Source organism: Copidosoma floridanum, unplaced genomic scaffold (genome assembly GCF_036245765.1).
Source record: "Copidosoma floridanum isolate Cflo_tuat_1 unplaced genomic scaffold, Cflo_Japanese_pri ptg000004l, whole genome shotgun sequence".
Lineage (NCBI taxonomy): Eukaryota > Metazoa > Arthropoda > Insecta > Hymenoptera > Encyrtidae > Copidosoma > Copidosoma floridanum.
In genome coordinates this window covers 17,316,175-17,339,328 of record NW_028321881.1, presented here as the reverse complement: position 1 = coordinate 17,339,328, position 23,154 = coordinate 17,316,175, and the positions used below count along the sequence as shown (strand labels likewise).

At 29.6% G+C, this 23,154-nt stretch overlaps 1 protein-coding gene and 1 pseudogene across 1 annotated transcript in view; both read left to right on the top strand.

The window, feature by feature from the left end:
• Apoltp (Apolipoprotein lipid transfer particle) overlaps positions 1 to 23,154 on the top strand; it is a 2,496,658-nt gene that overhangs the window by 188,865 nt on the left and 2,284,639 nt on the right. The gene's annotated exons all lie outside the window — the stretch shown is intronic.
• LOC149375750 (uncharacterized) lies at positions 8,770 to 17,172 on the top strand (annotated as a pseudogene).

Genomic DNA, 23,154 nt, shown 5'->3' with positions numbered 1-23,154 from the left:
GGGATTTGCTTAAGATAATCGCTGCGCTTTGTCAATAGTACCCAGGAGGATGGATGACTAAATCGTCTGGAGGGAATTTTGCATGGGGCCTACACGAAAGACTTGCACACCTTTTGGTTAGGGCAAAAACTTAGAAGCAGAAAAAAACTTTGATACAGCGCAAACTAAAAAGAGTCCTAGAAATGAGATATCATACCATACCATGATGTTTATTAGTAAAAGACGGTACATAATGTGTTGTTTTCTTAAGTAACTACTGAAGACTGGTAATTAACTCACCTAGCTAAGTCTAGTCTGAGGCACGTGGATGCTGCTTATCTATTAGTTCCTCTCATTTATGTTTACTTCTACTAAAACTTTCAAAATACTAAAGATGTAAGAGAATTGAATAACTTGCCTTCTACCATGTATTCTGACTCTCTCCTTACTTTTACTAAGAGTAAGCTTCTTAAAACATAAAACATAAAAACTACTATTTTAGTATTTAGCAACAACTTAAATATTTATGTAGTTAGTATTACACACTATTTGCTGAATGACTGTACCAAACCTTAGCTACTAAATAAAACTTAGATATTTCAGTATTTATATTTCTAACTAAATTATTTTGTTTAATTGTTATGATGTCTTTTTCAATTTTAGTAAGAAATTTTAACAACAATCTTATACTTTTTTTTAGTTAACCTGTCTTTGTTTTGAAGGGTCTTGTGAACTTTTGATAAAAATTTATATGTTAGCTGCTTAGTTCAGTTGTTATGTAAACTTACTCCAAGGCTATTATGACCCTTACGTCCTTAGCTAAATTAAACCCTTTTTACTCTTAATCTTACCGTTACTTTTTCTTTGGCCTTACACATTTGTCTTAATACACCTAATACTAATTATCAGTTCTTAATTTTTATTACAAGGATGCATTCATTTAATTTTGATGGTTGGATAGTTATAGTAACTTGTTACATTGTTAACACTTGAATGTGAATTCGTTATAATAAAAGGAAGTTCAAACGGTAAATATTTTCCTTTTTTTTATTCCATCAACGAAGATCATATTAAATGTAAAATACTTACTTTTTAAATACCCCGATTGAAAGCGACTAAAAAAATCTTATAAAATCCCATTAAATGAAACCAAGATTAATCAGCCAAAAACATGCTAAGTGAAATAATCAATCAGGCTTTATGTGCAGTACCAAATCTGAATCTATTTAACTAAATTTTATTAGGAAAATACAAATTAATTTCGCACGACAGTTATTTAATACATATCATATGAAGAAATGCAAGAAAAATTTTAATGGTAGTGATTGTGATTTTTATTTATCCAGATTTATATCGTAATGGTATGTTAAGTATTGATGTTTTTAACCAGGGCTTGTGCAACTAATCTATACTATTCTACAATTTTTTAATAAGATGCTATATATGGCAAAGTCACAATCTGCATACATGTTTTGTGCGGGTACTACTGTGGAATCGCTTGTTTAAGTTAATCTTGTGTAAATAAGTATCTACACAAGTCAACTTATGGTATAATTAGTCTTGGATAGCCAATCATATAAAAGGAACTGTTGTTGATTATGTATTTTCTGGAGCAAATACACACAATAATTCCATTTTTCTTACAGGTAATTCCAATATTAAGTAATCAACAAATGATTGGGTAGTTTACCTGCAGATTCCATGGAAGCCCACACGCACCCACACATACAGATGTATATTATTTTGACATTCATTTTTAAATAAATATTAAAATATACGTAGCTTTGTCAATTGTTTAACATACTTCTCATACTATATTCAAGATAACGCATTAAATAAAAACCTAATTCTACCAAATACTGTAACAAGAAGTAAATAATTGTAATTTTTTCTTTATATACCTATTCAAATATTCCGTTTACATTGTCCTTTTAACAAGGCTTTAATGGTTTAGCCGTATATATATTTTTTTCTAATAATGGTAATTTATCTTTATTCCAAGTTTGTTAGGTGAAATCCATCAGTTCGATCTGGCTACAACTTAATATAATGATCCACTTGTGTGTGTGTCGGTCCAAACTGCTCCGTCATGTTCTCGATATCGCGATCTCTCGATCTGAAGTCTTATCTCGATCCACGCGATCTCAACTCTCGAGTCACTGTAGGTATATTGCCATGCATACCTATAGGTGTATACACCTACAGCAAGCGTAAGCTTCTTAGTGCCAGACCATTTGTCAGCTTGATGAGGCAGTATCAAGAGGCCGTATCCAAGAAAAAAGCTGGTACGGAAAATATTTTTCACTTTACAGATCTTACTGCCGTCAAAAGTAGTGAGAAAACTGCCTAATTACTGAAATTGAGTATTGAAGTCAATGATAAGTGAAGGTAATGTAAATACTTATGTGCATTAGTACATTAACTGGAGAAAACTGAGGATTTGAAGCGGACACGAGTAATACGATACGATACGTAATTTTTTCATATGCAACACTTGTTTATCAGAAATATTCGTATGTTATGGAAACCATTCTGTTGTCTAATATCACGGAAGAATATTTTCATGTTTGTGGATAGATATATTACATCCCAATTTTATTTTTACTAGTAAGTGGACAGTGAAGTGACGAACATAAGCATGAAAATCGCGTGTAGAATAGTTGGTAACTTATCTACAAATGTGTTAAAGTAGTGTATAAAATTACTTTAAATCCTAGTTAGTTGAACTTACTTGGAAGTAGTGCTATAAATGCAGAATCCAAGTTCACGAGCATAAACTTGTTTAACTTGAATTTATGCTGCAAATCACTATTGAATTGAAATTCTTAGTTTACCCGTGTACGTTGTTTGTAATATATGTTGTTATGTGTCAAATAATTTGTAACTTATGATATACATATTTTAAAGTAGTGCGCAACATTACTTTAAATTCCAGTTATACGTACTGGGAAGTAGTACTGTGAATCAAAGTTCATAAGCATAAATTTGTTTAACCTGGATTTATGGTACAAATCAGTATTGACATTCTTAGATTTTCCATGTATATTTTTTGCAATATATATTATTGATTACAAATATTATTGCCTACATATTGAATTAAAGCAGACAAGTACTTAAACAATTATATAAAAATTGATGATTCTATTAATTAAATATTGATAAATATCTAGTACATACGTCATTGTAGACTGTGTTTTTTAAGAAAGATTTTCGGAGTTTCAAGTATAAATTTGACTCTTGAAATAGTTTCTTCTAAACTTGGATTTATTGTGATATAATTTTCATGTTTAACAAAGGATACTGTCATTTATATTAACCTCTTGTTCACATACTTATTGTCCAAGTAGACATTAGATCATCAATAAACTCAAATTTAAAGTTTGAATGTAAATGAATCAATAAGGGTCCCTATTTATGTGCTCAATTTTATAAGAAAAACTTTTTTTTATAAAACTATTTGCTTCAAAATCTGTAAATCACGCGTTAATCAAGTTTATGTAATGCATTGTTGAACACATGAAAAACATATATTTTCATATACTGTCTTATTTTTAAATTTGACTCTATAAAAATGGTTATTACTTATCTATTTACATCGTGCGTTAAGTAATATTATTTCTTAGGACACCCATGATGTTTAATTATGTGAAATTGAACGACGTTCAACTTATTGCGGTTACTGAAAATAAAATCTATCATTTCAGTGAGCCGTATGATAGATTCAAAAAGTATAAAAACAGTATGCTTACTGGCATAAAAGAAGGCATAATTATTTATGATTTCGGTAATTAGTAGTTAGTACAATGTATTATAAACAAATACGATAGGAAATTTTTCAGTTAAAGAAAAAACAAAGCAAAATTTGCAGATACAATTGAAGAAATACAAGAAAAAGTTAGTAAGTCTCGAACTCGCTGCCCACCTATGTCTCTTGTGCAGACGGCGTCAGAAATAACAGATGACGAAGATGAACGTAAGAGTTCCAAGGAATCCGATAATCAAAGTGTGCAACTCGTGGACGAGTTGCTGTAAAATAAATTAGCAGCATTAAAACAAAAACAATTGGTGAGTTTTTTTACGATTAACAAAATTGGCAACATAAGTTTATACACAGTATTTAAATTGTCATAGGGTTTGAAACGTTAATTTCGTAGTTTTAACTCAAGAGATTTGACATGTCCACTTAACTCGTTACAGTTTGCGTACTAAGCACAAACAAAATATATTAGTCCCTCTTTTATAGCTTTTATTTATAAACATTCAAATAGTGTTACCTTATTAATTAAAATTAACATTAACTGTCAAACAAGTTAATTTTTAAATGGTACAAAATTTGTTTATAACATAATTTAATATGTTATTTTTTAACCAACATTATGTATTCACTTGCCCTTTTAAAGTAATTTTAATCGCATACACCAAAATTATATCATCATTTAATAAGCAGTTCTACCGCCCAAGTTAGCTGTTTTTAAACATTGCCAAAATACATACATAAACATTTCTTTCACACAGAACGTGAGTATAAGTATACGTTCAACCTTTGCTTATTAGACTGAACTTTACGTTCAATTTTACCTCTAATTGTAACACTTACATTAAATTATTTTCGTGTCCCATGCCTCAGTTTAACAAACTAAACGTTCTTCTTTTTTATATTATAATTCAACAAATATACAGCCTGTATGTATGAACATATACATAGCTTGTTGTTCATAGAAAAAATTGTAATAAAGTAAAACATGAATTACTATCACATACAGAATACAAAATTTTGATCGATTATTTATTTTTATTATAATTAGCCAAATATACAGTGTGCTATTTGAAAAAATTTGATATTTTTATTGCTTTTAGTTCTAGTGAGAAATTTTTTCTGAATAATATTCCAAGTTTTTCTTTTGCTTTTTTGTGTATAACTTTGTACATCTTGATTGTTAAAATTTTTATTATAAAGAAATAAAAAAAATGTTTTTTAAGAGACAAGTAAAATTAAGATAAACAAAGTAACAATCAACACATAAAACTTTCTTTTTGTTACGATATACGTATGGATAAACGTATACATGTATGTATATATGTATGTACACACATATAAATTTGCCTTCACCACCCCATGCCCTTCTCGCATACTGTGTTCAGATGGTAGATACCGGACAATTATTATTTTATATTTCTATTATGTTACAAATACTACACGTTAATTGCTACCATTATGGTAGAACTTAAGGTGTTTTTCTAATAAGAAAACTTTTATAACAATTTAATCTACTACTTGAAATTCTTTTTTAATTTATTGTTATGTAGCGTTTTTCAGTTTATCTTAAAAGTGTTAGTGTTTTGTATAACTTTAGCTTTTGGAATTCCATTTCAAAGTAATTAAAATATTCTTTATGTGTACATTATAAACGTCTGTTATAATATTTAATTGTAATTTTGAAGATCCTATTTACACGTATTTGAATTTAAGTTTTAATGAAAGCACTCTTTCTTTAAAAAAATTATGAAAATATTTTCAATCTGTTAGGCAAAGTAAGAAAAAAAACAAAAAATTGATTCTTTTTTCGGCACATATACATTAAAAATAAATAGATAGATTTTTGATTTATTAAGATAAAAAATCCTTAAAATATGACATCTTTATAGGAATAGTGCTTTTTATTAACAATTGTAATTATTGGAAATTCAAAGTGATCAGTGATCCGTTGGTGATATATACTAACAAACAATTGTAATTATTTCTATTTTTAATTGTGGTACGAATGACCATTTATATCAACCAAGTATTCAATTTCCATTTTTATCAAAATAAATTAATTAATAAAAAGGTCTGTTCATTATTGCTGATTCTTATATATTCACTTTTCTACCCTAGATTTTAATTTTTACGCACTTGCGTAAGAAGTGCGTGAGAAGTGAACGAGTCGGCTTCTCAAAAGTTACCATGTGCTACCAGGGTATCAACGTACCGAATTATCTACCGACTTAGTGTTCATCTATCCATTTACGTATCTTTCTACTTACTTATTAATCTTACTATTAATCTATCGATATACTTACCAATTATACAAACACAAATTCACTGACATGCGAAAAGCCTAATACAAGTTTATATACGACAATGCAAAATACGTTAAGCATATTGAATTATATTTGGTGCATGTTAAAATATCTATAAAAGATGAAACCATGTGTGCACAGAAGGGATCCCTGAAACTTTATGGAGTTGGTTTACACAGCATTTGAAGGAGTTTGGGGGACTTAGATAAATGACAATTTTATTTAACGTAGAAAACAAATGAGTTGAAACCTATTCGATGGTGGTCAGGGGGACAGAGTATTTTGAGAAATATTAGCATCAAAATAAACAACAGACCTGCTTAGGAGAGCTCATTAAAAAATTTCTGAGATGGCACGTGCATCGTTACTCAAGGCAAACTGATAGTAACAAACATGCGATCTGATTATTTTTTAGTTTCGTAGTGTTAATGTTAATCTACACTATACCCAGCTCAAGAGTGGCATACAACAGCTAACATAGTGGACGGTTATAAGCTAGTTATAATATATCATTTATTTGTACAGATGTAAATAACTATTGTAATTCTAATTCCAATTTACTGCGCTACATAATAATGTCACCAACAAAAAGGATGTATGAACTACCTTTATCTTCATCTTATGATAAACGACAAGTTAGTGGATGAATCCATAAACGATGGCAAGATATATTGTCACATAGTAATCCTAACAAAAGTAAGTTTTTTCACAACTAGAATGAAAAAAGTTCTTGTTTTATCAATTTATATGAATACTGTAAACTTTCAAAATGGATCTTGTATGACTTTTCCACCTCCACTTCTCATCAATCTGACAAAAAATACAATCTGAACAAAACAATGGGAAAAAAGTCTAACAGCAAACAGATATTTTTAAACTGTGCAATGCATAAATCAAACTTAATGTTACCATAGCAGTTATGTTTGTTAAACCTTTATGGGCAATACTAACAGGCTATATCGGATTATTGTAACATTTATTAGTTTTTTCACTGAAAAAATTTTAAATTGTTGATGACTTGACTTTATTCTTACATTTATATGATATACCGATTAGCATTTGTTCAAATCACTATTCAAGTTGATAATCCAACATTAAACGAAGATACAATGTGTTTTGAATCGTAACGAAATAACGTTATTTTCTCTTAGCAAAAAAAGCAGCATAATGGGCTCTTATAAATACGTCAAAAAATTGAGATTGTAATGCAGCAAACGTAAAGTAAACTTCGTCACTGCACTTATGTAATATATAAAGCAGCTATGTTTTGACTCGCCACCTTTTGAGTCGATGGTCCAACTCCTCACAAAGTTACATGACATTCTTTAGCGTTACGGGCTCTTAGTTTTTATGTTGGGGAGACAGAATCTTGAAATTCGCGAGCCTATAGCAGTGGTTTAATGGAGTGGCTGAATAGAAAAATTGGAAAAAATCCTAGCAACATCATCAACCCAAGTTTGATTGCGTGCATTTGTGAGAGCATTTTTCGTTAAAATGTTAAAATAAGATTTCAGTCTCTCAATTTCAACAGAATTTACGTCTTGAATACTTTTTCTTTTGTTTCTCTAAAATACATAAAACTGGTGTTGGCACTAATAACTTTAAGACTCCATGCTGTAGCAAAATTAAAAACTCCACAATTTTTTTTTCCAGGCGTCATTAAAACCGCAAGTTTTCGATTGAGACAAGAGCCCGTAACGCTAACTTAGCTCCTTTTTTGTATCTTATATGTGTGTATTAGTAGGTATTACGTATCTACTTATGTATGTATTAGATTTTTATGTAGGCACTAAGTAAGCGTGTCGATTAATGTGAGTATGTGCATGTACACATACTTATTTTTATTCATGTATGCATGTATCTACGTACGTATTCATAAGATTTTCACATTTTATACTCTTATGATGAACACACACCTGAGGTCAGCAGCGCTGGTACCTCGTGTGCATAATAACCACTAGTGTTAAAACTTATCTTTTCCGCATTTGCTACAAGTATTTATCAAGTAACAAAGCAATTAGCATAATAAATGCTCAGCAATAACAAGAATTATCGTAGTCAAACATGCCTATCTACAAATTTTTGGTTGCGTATCGTTAAGAAATAACTTTAATTAATGATGGAAATATTGGAGTAGGTACATTATATTTTAAAAAATTTTACTCTAATTTGTAGAGAATATATAAGAAAACATTTATTTCTTCTTACGTCGTTTGCATTCATCAGGTATCTAGTTATTATGTTTTTCTCTGTAAATGAAGTTTAACGATTCTTTGCGAGATCATTCACGTGACAGATCGCTCGATATTATCGAGCTTCTTGCGCAATTCATTGGATAATTTCTTACGTTAATTGTAACACAACAGTATCAAGCAATTAGCCGTGCGATAATTAACACTATCTGTCACTAGATTAATTATGCGATTTCTTAAAAAAGAGAATAAATTTGTTTTTAAGAATGATTGAATATTTTACTTATTTGTTTCACATTAACTAGCGGAAATTGTCATACAAGATCTGTATGAATACAGCAAAGTTCATTTAAATGTGCAGTTTTTAATTCTCAAATTTCTCTATACGTCATTTTTATCGTTGACAGTTTCAGAGTTTATTAAAGCAAATACATCTAAAACAGATTCTACAAGTTTTGAATATGGTCTACTTAATGATACTTCACAAACAAACTCTTATCACAATGACATTCAGCACTGTAATAACACGACTGAACCAATGATCAGCAATATAAACAATATCTTTGAAGAGGATCACTATAAAAGAAATGTTATTTATGAAGAAATTAATCACTTTGATACTAGTTCCGAAGATTCTCTTAGCGAATCGGAAGACAGTGAGCAATATTCAGATGATGATAACCCTACACATTTTGTCAACAATATTTCAAATCATTCAAGTCACACTCACATTATGTTTCCTGACTCAAATTTAACTGTTTCTGAAGTTTTACTAATGTTACAAAGTATAATAATTAAATATAATCTTGTAAGGGAACTACGATTGGCTATGATAAATTTATTTCAAACTTTGGCTGGACCTAAATTCAAAAACTGGAACTACAGTACATTCTTACCGTCAAAAAATTTTCCTCACCCACCAGAGACTGTTAAGAAACACTTTTACTGTGGTTCTTATAATGTAGAACTGTTAAAGATTTAATCAATTAAATCAGTGTCAACAACAGTTCAATGTCTCAAGTGTAGAACAGCTTATGTTCTCTCATCAAAGTCTATTAATTATTTTCTTACACTTGATCTCAAATATCAATTAGAATTATTATTAAGTCAACCAAACGTTCAACAGGATTTTAAAATATTCAAAGGAGAGTATAATACACATAAAAACAAAAGTAGTGACGTAAAAGATATTTATAGTGGTACAATGTACAAAAAATTATTATGCATGGAACCAGAAGCTTTGACTTTGAATATGAATGCAGATGGCGCACAGTTATTCAATAGTTCCAAAAAAAGTCTCTGGCCTATACAATTACATCTTTATGAATTAACACCAAAAACTCGCATTAAAAATATTTTATTAGCTGCATTGTGGCAAACAGAGTGCGAACCAATCGCAGATTTTATGAATATGTCCACTTTACAAGAATCATTGGAAAAATTGGCATCTGAAGGTATCACTTTTGTTGATCATACAACAGGGAATGTTTTAAAAAAAAAGTTTATCTTCTATTTTCTTCCGTTAACACTGTTGCGAGACCATTACTACAAAATCGGATTAAATTCAACTGTAGTTTTGGCTTCAGCTGGTGTTACCACGTTGGTACGTACAATAGTGGATCTATGCAATACCCTCTCCTTCAACAAGATCCACCAATCAGAACACATGATTCTCATTTAACTGATTGCAAGAACTCCATTCATTTGGGAAGATTTATTAGAGGTGTGAAAGGAGAAGCAAAACTAATCGAAATAAAGCAAGTTTGGGGCTTACCCCCAGATTACATGCATAGGTGTTTCCTTGGTGTAACAAAGCATTTGTACAATAAGTGGAATGGCTGTGTGTTAACCAAAAAAGATCGTGAAAAACTCAAAAATTCAATGAAGAGCATAAAGTTGTGTCGTGATATTCGAAGATGTCTTTGTAATTTGGACAACAGTAGTAAATACAAAGCAACAGAATGGGCAACATGGTTAGAACACGTAAGCTTACCTTGTTTATTTTGTATACTTTCTAAATCTTTATTTCGATCTTACGAACTATTCGTAGAAAGCATTTATATTCTTTCAAAAAGTTCACTTACAATGCGTGAAATAGTCGTTGTAAATACTGCCTTTTAAAATTCGTTGGAGAGTGTCAAAAGTATTATGGTTTAAGTTTCATGACCTTTAATGTTAACATTTTACTGCACTACTGTGATGCTATTCGAAAATGTGGACCGTTGTGGGCATATTCAGCCTTCCCATTTGAAAATGGAATTTTTCAATACATGAGACAAACAAATGCACCTAAGGGGTGTACCATACAAATTGCTGAAAAGTGGTTAAAAAGGCAAATATTTGGTCATCATTTAATTACAGCTGATTATTGTAATCCAGCGATTAAATACAGTAAGACCTTATTTTACCATAAAAAGGTACCTCAAAATTACTATATAGTCGATGACGTGAAACTTATAGCAAAGGCAAAATATGACAAAGAAGTACAGATTATGATTCGTTTATTTGTAAATAACCCATCCTTGGAGGCTTAAGTATTTGAGCGATGTGTTTTTCAATCAATATTTTATGACAGTCTTCATTATAAAAGAGTAATAAAAACGAATGACAGGGTAATAGAAACAGTTAACGGGAATATAATAGAGATTCGCTGTTTTGCTGTTTCTCAGAAAAAAAGTTACATCTATGAATATGCATGGATTACATAACAGTTTAAGTGGACTTTCAGATTCATTATCAGCAAAGCATATTTACAAGGTCACTAGGAAAATGACTACGTTGACATTAATACAAATTAGAATGATTAAACGAAAAGCTGTAGTCATCGACATAGAGAAAAAAGTCTATATATCGTTTCTCCCAAATACATGTAAAGTACAACATGAATTATGGTAAGTGCCTGAGCTACATAAAAGGTACTGCAAACAATATGTATACGTAGAGTAACGTTGTAAATAACTTATACGTAAGTGATTCACTTATGCTGTGTAGTATACAGTAACTAGTTGACAAATATAACTTTTTTATGTGATTTAACAAATTCATACATTGTACCGCGATTTCCAATGAGATGGTTTTACTAATGCAACGAATGAAAAGTAATCTACTTATTGTAATTTTATAAAAATTCATAAATTTATAATTCATAAGTGAGCATGATTTGATTTTTGGATGTTTACTCAAGGTATTCACAGAAAAAGTACATTACATCACTAGGATGCAAAGTACGGTTAGGGGATCTAAAGGGCGTGATTGCTACACGTTTGTGTTCAAATTTGATAAATTGTTCTCCTTACTGAGAACGTACAGTGCTGTTTTGAGCCCATGGGCACACTTTGCCACCACTAATTTACTAAGAATGTAAACACGGATTTTGGGCCTGGAAGGCCGAAAAAATTGCACCCCTGGGGGCAAACTAATTTAAGGGTATAATATGTGTCTTGAGGGCATGGTTGTTGCTATATTTGTGCTCGAATTGTGAATGCTATTTTTAGCACCAAGAGTGCAAAGTACAAGTTTGTGCCCATGGGCACATCTTTTGTCTGCTAATTACTTTGTACCCTAAGGTGAGAATAAGCTTTGGGCCCAGAGGATGAGAAATTTCATTCCAGTGCGCAGGCAAAAAGTAACTAAAAAGTGCCAAGTGTGCCGTAAAGCGCAAAACGGTGCTCTAAGGGCGCAAATTATTCATAAAATGCTCTCGGAAATAAATACGATTTTCTACCTAGTTTTGATTTTAAAATTTATTGGTGTTCATGAATTATTTGACGTTTTTATATAATAATTTATTCACAGTAAAGTGCAGAGTTTACACAACATACAGTCACAATTAATAAACTTGTTACTACACACCTAACGAAGTCAACAGTACCATCCTTAATGAATTTGTTTTATTAATTTGTTAATTTACTTATTTATTTATTTATTTATTTTTATTATTTTTTTTTTCAACAAAAGTGTTTTTACAAATTCATGTAAAAAAAAGCTGCAATGAAAGTTTGATTATTTGACTATAAAACTAGTCTTCAATGCATAATAATTTGTGAGATAATGTTTAAATTAAATCACTTAAAACTAACACAATTATTCTATATTCGATCAATTCTTTTTTCCTACTGATTTAAATTTTTTACGATGGTAATTATGCCATTGCGTACAATAAAGGTACACTTTTATGTTTTTAGGATGCCAAAAAGGAAAACTATATTGTTTCTCATGTGAGCTTTAATGAAACTAAAAAATGTTCGTCAGACAGTACTACTGTTTGTAATGATACTGCCTCTAAAAATATTAATACGGAAACAATTAAGAAGGTAAGGTGGAGGCTGCAGAACTTAAATGCATGTTTGATAATTTGTTTGTGGATTGCAGCCTTTCACAAATATTCCTAAAAATTGCAGGACCAAAAAAAAGGCAACAATAAATGTAAGTCTAATGACTTGGAGTTTCATTCAATAAAAAAAAAAAAATAAAAAAAAAAAGAGAACTAAAAGTGAAGTCAGAACTAAGGACTCTCATATCTCTATTGTATAGTTGACATCTCGAAACCCATTATATGATGTTGAAGTTGACCTTTACGTCAAAAATTTAATAATTGAAGGTATTTTAGATCTTAAAGTGGAAATAAGTATCAGCAAAGCTGATGCAAAACAGAAAGTTGTAATTAGTGACTAAAAACGTCTAAAAACGTTAACGGAGCGACTGAAAACACTGATAAAGCTACTGAACTAAATAAAAGTTCGAATATTGTTGTAAGCGATGACTTAAAAATGTCACAGAAAACTAGAAATGCTATATGAAAAGAAAAAAAAGCGTGAGTTTCAATGTCAATATACTCTTATATTATTTATGTGGAATAATTATAGGTATATAAAATCAGAGAAACTTTTGTTGTTAACATAATACGTATCTAAGCTCGGAACTAATCTTTTATCTGAATGAGATATTTGATCAGTTCTATCTTGTCATAATTTTACAAGTAGACTGAAATCGTACTTGAATATTATGGTTTACGAAAATTTTATACAAATGTTTCTGATTATCGTGAAGCTAACGTAAAATAATATTCAACATTAATTTATCATTTATTTACGCTGCTCTAAATTTTTCTGTAATTAAAATTTTTTTGCTTCTACTTGACCAAATGATTATTGTTGTTATTTTGCTAACATAACGGTCAGCGAAACCAACTGAATTTTTTTCTAGCAATATAACTAAATTTATTAAATACAGTACCATTTTTCAAATACTGACAAGTTCCGACTCATGTCCATTTAGTTGTTTAGTAAGTAATTATCATACATATAATCATACTATTAGGTGCAAAACTTATCTGTACATCGACAATACGTTAATATAAAAATATATTTAATACATATTTACGCTACATTTGAATAAATATCTGAAATTGAATTAAATTTTGCAAATACCACAAATGTTATAATTGGATTTTACATTAATCACAGAAACGCAAGAATAGTGAGAAAATTTTAGGTACAAAGAAGAAAAGCTTAAAAGATTATAAGACATTGTATTTAGATGAGAAATGCAAAAGTGAAAAATATGAAATGCAATTAATGAACAGGAGCAAAAAATTAAATTATCACGAAAACACCAAACAGAATTAGTGGAAAAAATTTTAAATGAAGTAGATGAATATGGTTCGTTATTAAGATAAACATTTTCTTAACTATTAATAATACCTTAAGCTGTATACATTTTTTCTATTATTTTATTTTATCATAGCTGCAAGGGATATTAACGTGTTTGCCACGAAAAATTTGGGTGACATACGGGTTGGATACGTTAACAAAGACATTGATAAGTTTTGTAAATTTACTTATACAGCTAAATCATATGAGTATAACATTTAAATTGCAGATATGAGCATACAAGTATATGGCATTATTTGTTATCGTTTTGTTCATATCTACAACTTTTTACGTAGGTATGCTTTATATGACTGCGTTACATAATTTGATTATTCAAAATTCTTGACACTAAAACTTAAGGACGTTCATAATAAGTACCATTTTCTTATAGAATTTTATAAAAATTTAAACAGACATTGGTAATGATCTTCGAATGTCTCATGCAAAATTTCAGATCATTTAACGACACCGTTTTTTAAATATTAAATGTTGAAAAAATGTCAATTTAACACGCAATTGTATAAAGAAGTCACATAAAAATTTAATTTATAAAGAAATAGCTATACAATTCATCCACTTCTTTTTTTAATGCTGTTGTACCATAAAAAATCCATTATATTTAGTTTTCAGAGGGATGCAGTAGTTTTTTTTCAATAAAATAAAAAAACAGTGTCAGTGTCACACATGAGTGTGTCTGTGTACATGCATGCGTGTATGTGCATGTGTGTGTATACTAATGCATGCAAAACAGTTGTCGGCCCTGCCACATGTTCGCTCCCCCTAGTGCTCTCTACATCTCCCCTAACTGTAGTGACATCCTCAAAGAACGTGAATTAATTATCGGTGTTAAAACGTAAACCATAAGTTTGACATCGAATATTAATTAATATCAACCAAGCCTACGAAAAATTCTCTTTAAATTCATCGTTACCATAATTTGTAACTATTTTCTCATTCTGATTTCTAAACTTGAAATAATCGTACCTCGACGTGTCTTTGCATATAATTAGTATATGAAATAGTAAAAATTGTATGTAAACATAAGAATCTCATGTGAGAAAAACATTTTCAGATCTACTGTGGAAATGATATGTATTTCTGTCTAGATCGATATCATAAAGCTGTTAAAAAAGCTTGTAGGGCCAAGCCCGCAAATCAGTGCTCCATATTTGTGAAAAATATTGCATGTGTTATTATTGGCACCCAAAATCTAAAAAAACTGTAGCGTTTGTGGAAAACCAACAATCGATCCTACAAAACTGGTATCTGTACACGGTAGGAAAAAAACAATTATCAATATTAGAGTGTTTTTCATTTTGTACGGAAGGTTACGAAAAATGTATGTAACCACTTGGAAGACATTAAATTCATATTAGTTGCTTAGATGGAAAATAAAAACATAATATTTATAAGGGGTAAATAAGAGACATCAATATTCGGTTGAAGAAATACACCTCAATTAAATCATATAAAACCAAAAACGTCGGTATATGGTTAAAAGAAAGAATTTTTCGATGATTCATTTTTTTTCTTGTTAGTTGCTTTTTGAGAGCTCTATTTTTGTTCAATAAATTTTAATTCAGACAATACATTTATCCTTGTGCTTCTTGTTATGATTACTGATTACATGTTTAAAATCAGATGACCACAGTACGTTTGTTCTGTAATTAGAGTAAGCAATAATTTTAAGTATCACTCGAGTTAATTAAAAATATGAAAACATAAGTAAATGGATAATTATACACTTATTGATACAAAACCATAATTCAAATTCTTGAAGAGTTTATTTTTACAGTATACACACATTTAAAATTTAGATGGATAGTTGATTGTACGATAATCGCTCAGTGCTGTATAGATAAATTTACCTAAAAGTTTTTTCATTTCCAATTTTTGTTACTTATTCGTAAAGTTTGTGTAAATTTATGGTTGTATTAAAATAGTGGAAGACAGAGAGCATTTTTGATTAACTAATAACACAATGAAAGTACTTTTTCATTTTATAATTAATCAGTCATTTATCAGACTAAATACTAGCTATTATGTTCGATTACTATCCAAAATTTTATGAAGATATCTGCGTATCAAAACTTCTAAAAAACATCTTTTGAATATTTAGTATAGTATTGTATGTTTAACTTCAACGTTTCGTGGTGCCTATTTTCTACTATATTTAATTAAAGAAAATAACATTTTTTTAAATTTTTGTTGCCTTCAAAAACTAAAACATACTTTTTTAAGAAAAAACTATTTAATAAATTTTAGATAGAAATTGGATGTCAAGGAGTGTTGGATACATTTTTTAAATTTTTTATTGAGGTATTCCTGTGGTAAAAAAGAGGAAACAACACAGCCGATTTGGACTCTCTTGAATGAAAAATAAAAATTTAAGTCAATTGTGGAATGTGACATAAAAAAAATGCAAAAAAAATAATATAACCCCTCAAGAAAATCACAAAAAACCATTTTCCAACAACCAAAGAATTGTTATGAGCAAAAATTACGGCTACAAGTAAAATACGGTTTTATGTTCATAATTACAAGAAAAAATTTATTTTATTTTTAATTTAAATGCCAACTTATTAAAAGTTACATTTTACTTCATTGAAGTTCTTTCTAATGAACAACTTAATTGAGTCGCCATGAAAGTAAATGAAGAAACAATTAACACTTCAATTTTATTTACTACTAAAGTTGTTTTTTAATCTGAAACATGATTTTATTAAATTGAAATTAAATCTTTTGATACCCAGAAGAGAATCGTGAACTATTCGAGTGGATGGATTTGAAAGTCATCCTAAATAATTGTTGTAATTCATTGGAAAGTAGAGGAAAAATGTAAATGCGAAAATTCCTTCAAAAACCTTCGATTTGATATGCTGACTTTTAGAATTAATGAAATAAATTAACGCAGTTGTAATATAAGTTTTTAACTGTAAATTTTTTTAACAGCGATTTTTAGATTTTTTTTGAAAGATGTAATAAACCTAGATGATGTTGAAATAGAACTAGAAGATGCCAATGCTGATTCTTACATTGCGAGTAAGATTCAAAATTTGAACAGGAAGCTGTGGCAAAAAAGGGATAAAAACACTGAACAAACCACAAAACAAAGTAAAAAAAAAGTTGAAGCTGATACGGGGTGCAACAAAAATGATACCGTTAAGAATCAAACAACAGATACAACAATAAAGAATGGCACGAGCACTAAGTTTGAAAGTTCATCAGGATATAGTAGTAGTCAAGAAGAAGAAGATAGCGACAGTGAAGGGATCGGAAAATATAAGTAAAACGTCAAAACAGTGATCTGAATTTCTTATGTGTTCCTAAATTTTACTATATTGTAAGCACTTACAATATACAACATACGCATGTTATAAGTTAAATTATTTTACAAGTATTACTGTTCAAAGTTAACGATAAGCTATTTGATCTCAATCTCTAGTTGCATTGTTGTGAATGCAAAAGCTGTGTTTAACCTTAGAAATGTATCAACATTAATAATTAAATTGACTACGATATAAGATGTTATCTTGTAAGTCAAAATGTTTAAGTAATCATCTATATGACATTAGAGAATAGAAGCCTTGTATACTCTGAAAAAAGAAACGAGATGTTCAAAATCTTTATTAAAAAATACGTCACTTTGCAAATAAACGATTGTAGAATCGTAGCAATTTTAGTAGTTTAAGAAGAAATTTGCTGTTGCAGCAGAATTAAATAAATGATTATTAAAATCTAAGTAGGCAAAGAAAAAAACAATTTCTTTACATGTTCGTTTTTTAATTTAATTACACATTAACGAAAACTGAAAAAAAATTGAGTATGCCTTTTATACAGATAATATAAATTTGATTGGCAATATTTGTATTCTTAAAGTTGATGAATAAAAGCAGATTTTATTGCTTATAAACTATCGCACAGAAGCGTAGAAGTACAGTTGCTATACTTAAGTTCATAAGAAAATTTAATAATTATATTTAGAAGATATTTTTTAAAGATTTTTCGAAGATCTGCATAAAATTTCGCTATTCAAGTACTATATAAAATTGATCAAGCTAAGATGATGAATCGCATGACATTAAAGATTTAAGTTAAATAAAGTTTAACAAAAAATAGGTCAGCTATGAAAATCAAAAACAAGGCTTAAAATATGTTACTTTTTTTTTACGTTCTGACCATCTGATATGTTGTTTCTTAGTATGTGCAGTGTAATTTTTTCTTACATTAAAATAAAAAAGTTTGCGAAAAATACAGCTCAATATCTTCATTTAACATTCGTAGCTAGAGCAATCTATGTTTTCTATAATATTTTTAAACAAATTTGATTAATTTATTACTTATCAAAATAAATATGAAACAAACGTTTATTTCTGAAGTGGCAAGCAGTTTGTGATGTATCAATCTAACTAAAATCTTCTTATCGTTCCGAAAAAGTAAGAGCAAAAAAAAAAATTGTTCAACATTTCTAGTTAATTTCCGTTACAGACATCATAAACTACAATTTGTAGCCGACCCAATTCATAGTTTAAAGACCATCTTAAATATATTTCGAAATTTGTCCTCTCGTAGTTCCTCAAATATTATTGTATACCAAAATTATTGGCAAATTAACTTTCAAACCTTATAAACATAAGATTAACCAACTAACTCCAGTAAAGTCTTAATACTGTTATTTCATCAAATACTTATGACCTACGTTATAGAATAACCATTAATTTATCATATTAAAACCGTATGGATAAAAAAATAAAACTTATGTTGATTTACCCATATAAATTCTTGTAAGTACATTTTGAAGGTGGTACTCTCGGTAATTCCTTAAACGACCTTATAAACAAAAATTTTTTTGTAAATTACCTTTAAAACCCCATAATCGAACAAGATTTTTTCTTTTATGTATCAATTCTTATAAATACTTCGTTAAATTCTATTATACGTGATTTTAACAGTTACATCTTTAATAATATCGAGTATTCAATTTGCCTTTCCATATAATCTATTCATGTTATTGTATGCTGTAATCTGGGTGCAAATACACATTATAAAACCCATTAAATTTTTTTTTATAAGATTTAATTGTTCACTTTCAATCGGGACATACAGGGCTCAGCGTGATTCTTCTCTAGTGGTCTCTATCTGCAGATTATTTTTGGATTGAGCTTGTGTAATGTTGACTGTGTGTTTTGGGAGTCACCAATATAAGTGCACAAGCATACTGGGCTGTAATATAGCAAAAGATAGTAATAGTGATGAACGCGATGGTATCATGTAGTGGGCCTATCAATATGCAGTGCATTTGTGGACCAAGATAAGGACAAGAACTTAAGCTGGGTGCAGAATAGGCCAACGTAGACAAAAAGCCAGGTACCTTTTTGCGCACCATCGAAGGTACTGGTCACAAGTAGTACTCCACTTTTTCAGCAGTTGTGAACGACATATATCAGAAAAATCTTTGCTGTAGCTATGAGATTGAATTAGTTATCATGGTATCTGCAGCGTATTAAAACCACTGGTTACACTGATAATTAAAGATTGCGTTAAAGAGCTTACAATACTAATGGTCTAAGATCATTATTTGCGAGCATGTCATTTTCAGAGAAGGCAATTTTATCGGTTTTAGTGAATCAGAAAAATGTCAAATTAGGCTTTTTATAGTAAAATTTTTTATAACAAAAAAAATTTTCTCAAATAGGAAAAAAACTTTCTACATCAAAAACTTTTCATATCCCTCTGTTTTAGTGTTACCATCCTGATGTTAGCACCTATGAGGCCATTAAATGCTTTCAAACAGCCCTTTGTTAAGCAACAACCTAAGTAAATGACGTCTTTTGAGACGTCGTGAAGTACGTCTTTTGTGACGTCGTTAATGACGTCATTTTGACGTCAATGTGATATCATTCACGATGTCATATATGACGTATTTTTCAATGTCACAAATGACGTCATAATTGACGTCATAACTTGAGATAGGGTGTCGATTTTTATACACCACTCTTGCTTTCACGATTGCTCGAAAATCACAAATTTTGATAATATACCCTGGCTTACATTAAATAAACTAACATTCTTATAAGTTTATTATTCATTTATTATTTGTGACCTGTAGCAAAAACCAGGTTGGTAATTTATAATTGGTACATCCCGATCTAGCATTTTATCCATAGATTTTGATCAACAAAATGGTTTTCCCTGAAAAGAACACGACTGCAATTCTTAGTTTAAGATTTTTGATAATGTTAATTAATAAATTTAAAAAATACAACTCCTAATTTATGTGTAGCATGACTATATTTTAATAAATATCTGAAAATGCTGAAATTCTGAAACCATGCAGATGTCCTCTTCAGGGCTACATGGTAAAAAAAAATACTAATGTGTAATGATAATGTAGATAAAAAAAATATATCACCAAATAAAAAATGCAAAATACCAACAGAAGTGAGAGGATAACACAACCTTATCTTAACGCCAACCTCATCAGGCTCACTTTATTAACAAAGAAAACAAAACAAAAAACACAGCAATTTTTGTAAATTACATTGTAGGGCCACTGTTTATAAATGTTAATAATAGATACTCACATCTATATCGTTAGGACGATCGTTACAGACTGTTGGTCACCTTAAACGAATAACGTAAATGTCGAACATGTACGAGTATGTATTTCTATATATACATATAAACAACAAAGGTACGTTTCTTGCGAATATAGATAACGTGTGTACGTATTTAAAAGAGATTACTTATAAGAACCTTATATATGTTATTGAGAAATAAGGTATCCTCTTTTTTATTTATTATTTACTTAGTCGAGTGTACGGTAGCATTTCTGATATTAATTTTTTTTGTCTATTTGGTTCATGATCTAGTATTTCGGTTTGAGAAAAATTAAAGTTATGGTTGAATTCTTTCATGTGTGAAGTGACAACAAGTTTATTTCTCTTTGTACTTTTTTGTTCAATGAGCCGTTTTTTCAATGCTCTCTTTGTCTAACCTACGTATGATGCAGAGCAAAAATTGCAAGAGAAACGATACACAACATTGGTTTGATCGAGCTTATGAATTTTGTCATTCACAAGAATGATAACACTGTCCAGTTCGTTTTGAACAGTAGGGTAAAATTGTATATTTAATTTTTTCAAAGTTTTTAAACAAAATCTGAAAAACAACGGGTTGTAAGTGATAGAAATTTTTATTTAAGCACTTTGATTGTCATTTAGTAAAAAGTTATTATTATTATCAGTATTTTTCATTAAGTGAAGTCTATTCTCAATTTATTTTTGTATAAAATTACAAATTAATTACTATTTCTACAGATTCTTAATAAACAAGACAATCACTTGAAATTTACTAGCGAAGTAGAGAAAAACTATTGTATAAATTTCTAAGACATTACAATTACACATAAAAACTTGGAAATAACCAAAAATTGGTATGTTAAGCCAATTTTACCCAACAGAATAATTAACTTTAATTCTAACCATCCAAGATTGTTAAAAGTCAATGCTGTATACGGTTTAATTGATCGAGTTATTCTGTTATCTGATAAATCCTTCCACAGGAAGAATAATCTCACGGCATTTTACGCGATAATGACTATACTAATCTTTTTATACAAAAATACATCAAGAAAAGACTTCATAAAAATTTCTATCCCTTAAAACTCGATATTTTTCAGATTTTGTTCAAAAACTAAAAAAAAATTAAATATACAATTTTACCTTACCATTCAAAACAAATTGGACTGTGATATCATTCTTGGGAAGGACAAAATTGATAAGCTCAATCAAACTAATGTCGTGTATCATTTCTCTTGCGATTCTTGCTCTGCATCATACGTAGGTGAGACAAAGAGAGCATTGAAAAAACGGCTTAACGAACACAAAAGTACAAAGAGAGATGAACTTGTTGTCGCTTCACACATGAAAGAATTTGAACCATAACTTTAATTTTTCTCAAACCAAAATACTAGATCATGAACGAAATAGACAATAGTTATTTACGTAACAAGTGCGGAAAAGACGATTTCCCGCACGAGTCTATGATACGAGTGCAGAAAAATGTCCAGAACGAGTTGCGTACAAGTTTTTTCGCAATAAGTGTGCGGAAAATAGGTGTTTTCTGCACGCTATTACGAAAAAAAGATTAATATCAGAAATGCTACATGTACACTCGACTAAGCAAATAATAAATAAAAAAGAGGATACCTTATTTCTCAATAACATATATAAAGTTCTTATAAGTAATCTCTTGTAAATACGTTCACACGTTATCTATATTCGCAAGAAATGTACCTTTGTTGTTTATATGTATATATAGAAATACAAACATGTTCAACATTTACGTTATTCGTTTAAGGTGACCAACAGTCTGTAACGATCGTCCTAACGATATAGATGTGAGTATCTATTATTAACATTTATAAACAGTGGCCCTACAATGTAATTTACAAAAATTGCTGTGTTTTTTGTTTTGTTTTCTTTGTTAATAAAGTGAGCCTGATGAGGTTGGCGTTAAGACCAACGAAACGTTGCTCAAACTAACACCTGATTTTTTAGAGTTTCCATTTGTACCCAAAATTAGCTCTTACTAAACGTGTGCTTAGGCTCTGAGCCTCAAGTCATTATGGAAGCAACTGAGAGCAGAACGACATGTTCAACAAACTACATAATAACATTATTATTATAAATCGTCACACAAATTATTTCCAAGAATTTTTTACTGAATTTATTCTTTTCTCGATGCAAAACCCTAAGTTTGTTAAAGTCAAAAGATTGTTAAAGTTTACTTGAATGCAGGGTTATTGCAGATATAGAATCACTTTTCTTAACTAATCTAACATTTCAACTCTCGCAAAAATTGAGTTATCTCTTGCTCTGCCCAACACGATAACTTTTGCTGTTATAGAATACTATACAAACTATATTACTGATCTGTCCTTTAGAGTTATGTCTTTACCTTATCTATAGATATCTGATAACTTACAAGTATTAGGAAACGTAACCTTAGTATAGTATGTAGAAAAAAATTTTTTAAATGCTTTAATAGTTAAAAATATGGAAGTACGATGAAGTAAAGTTTAGTTTTAGAGTCGTCTGTGATAAAAGTATGAGAATCTACATAGTCATTCATATTTTTAAAATGTTTGGCCTATCTACTGAGCTTACTAATCCTAGCATCAATATACTTTTCTAGGAAAAAGGTGGGATAGGCATTTTAAGCTAAGATTCTCCTTACTTTTGAAATGTTCTTGTTCCAAAACAATAGTC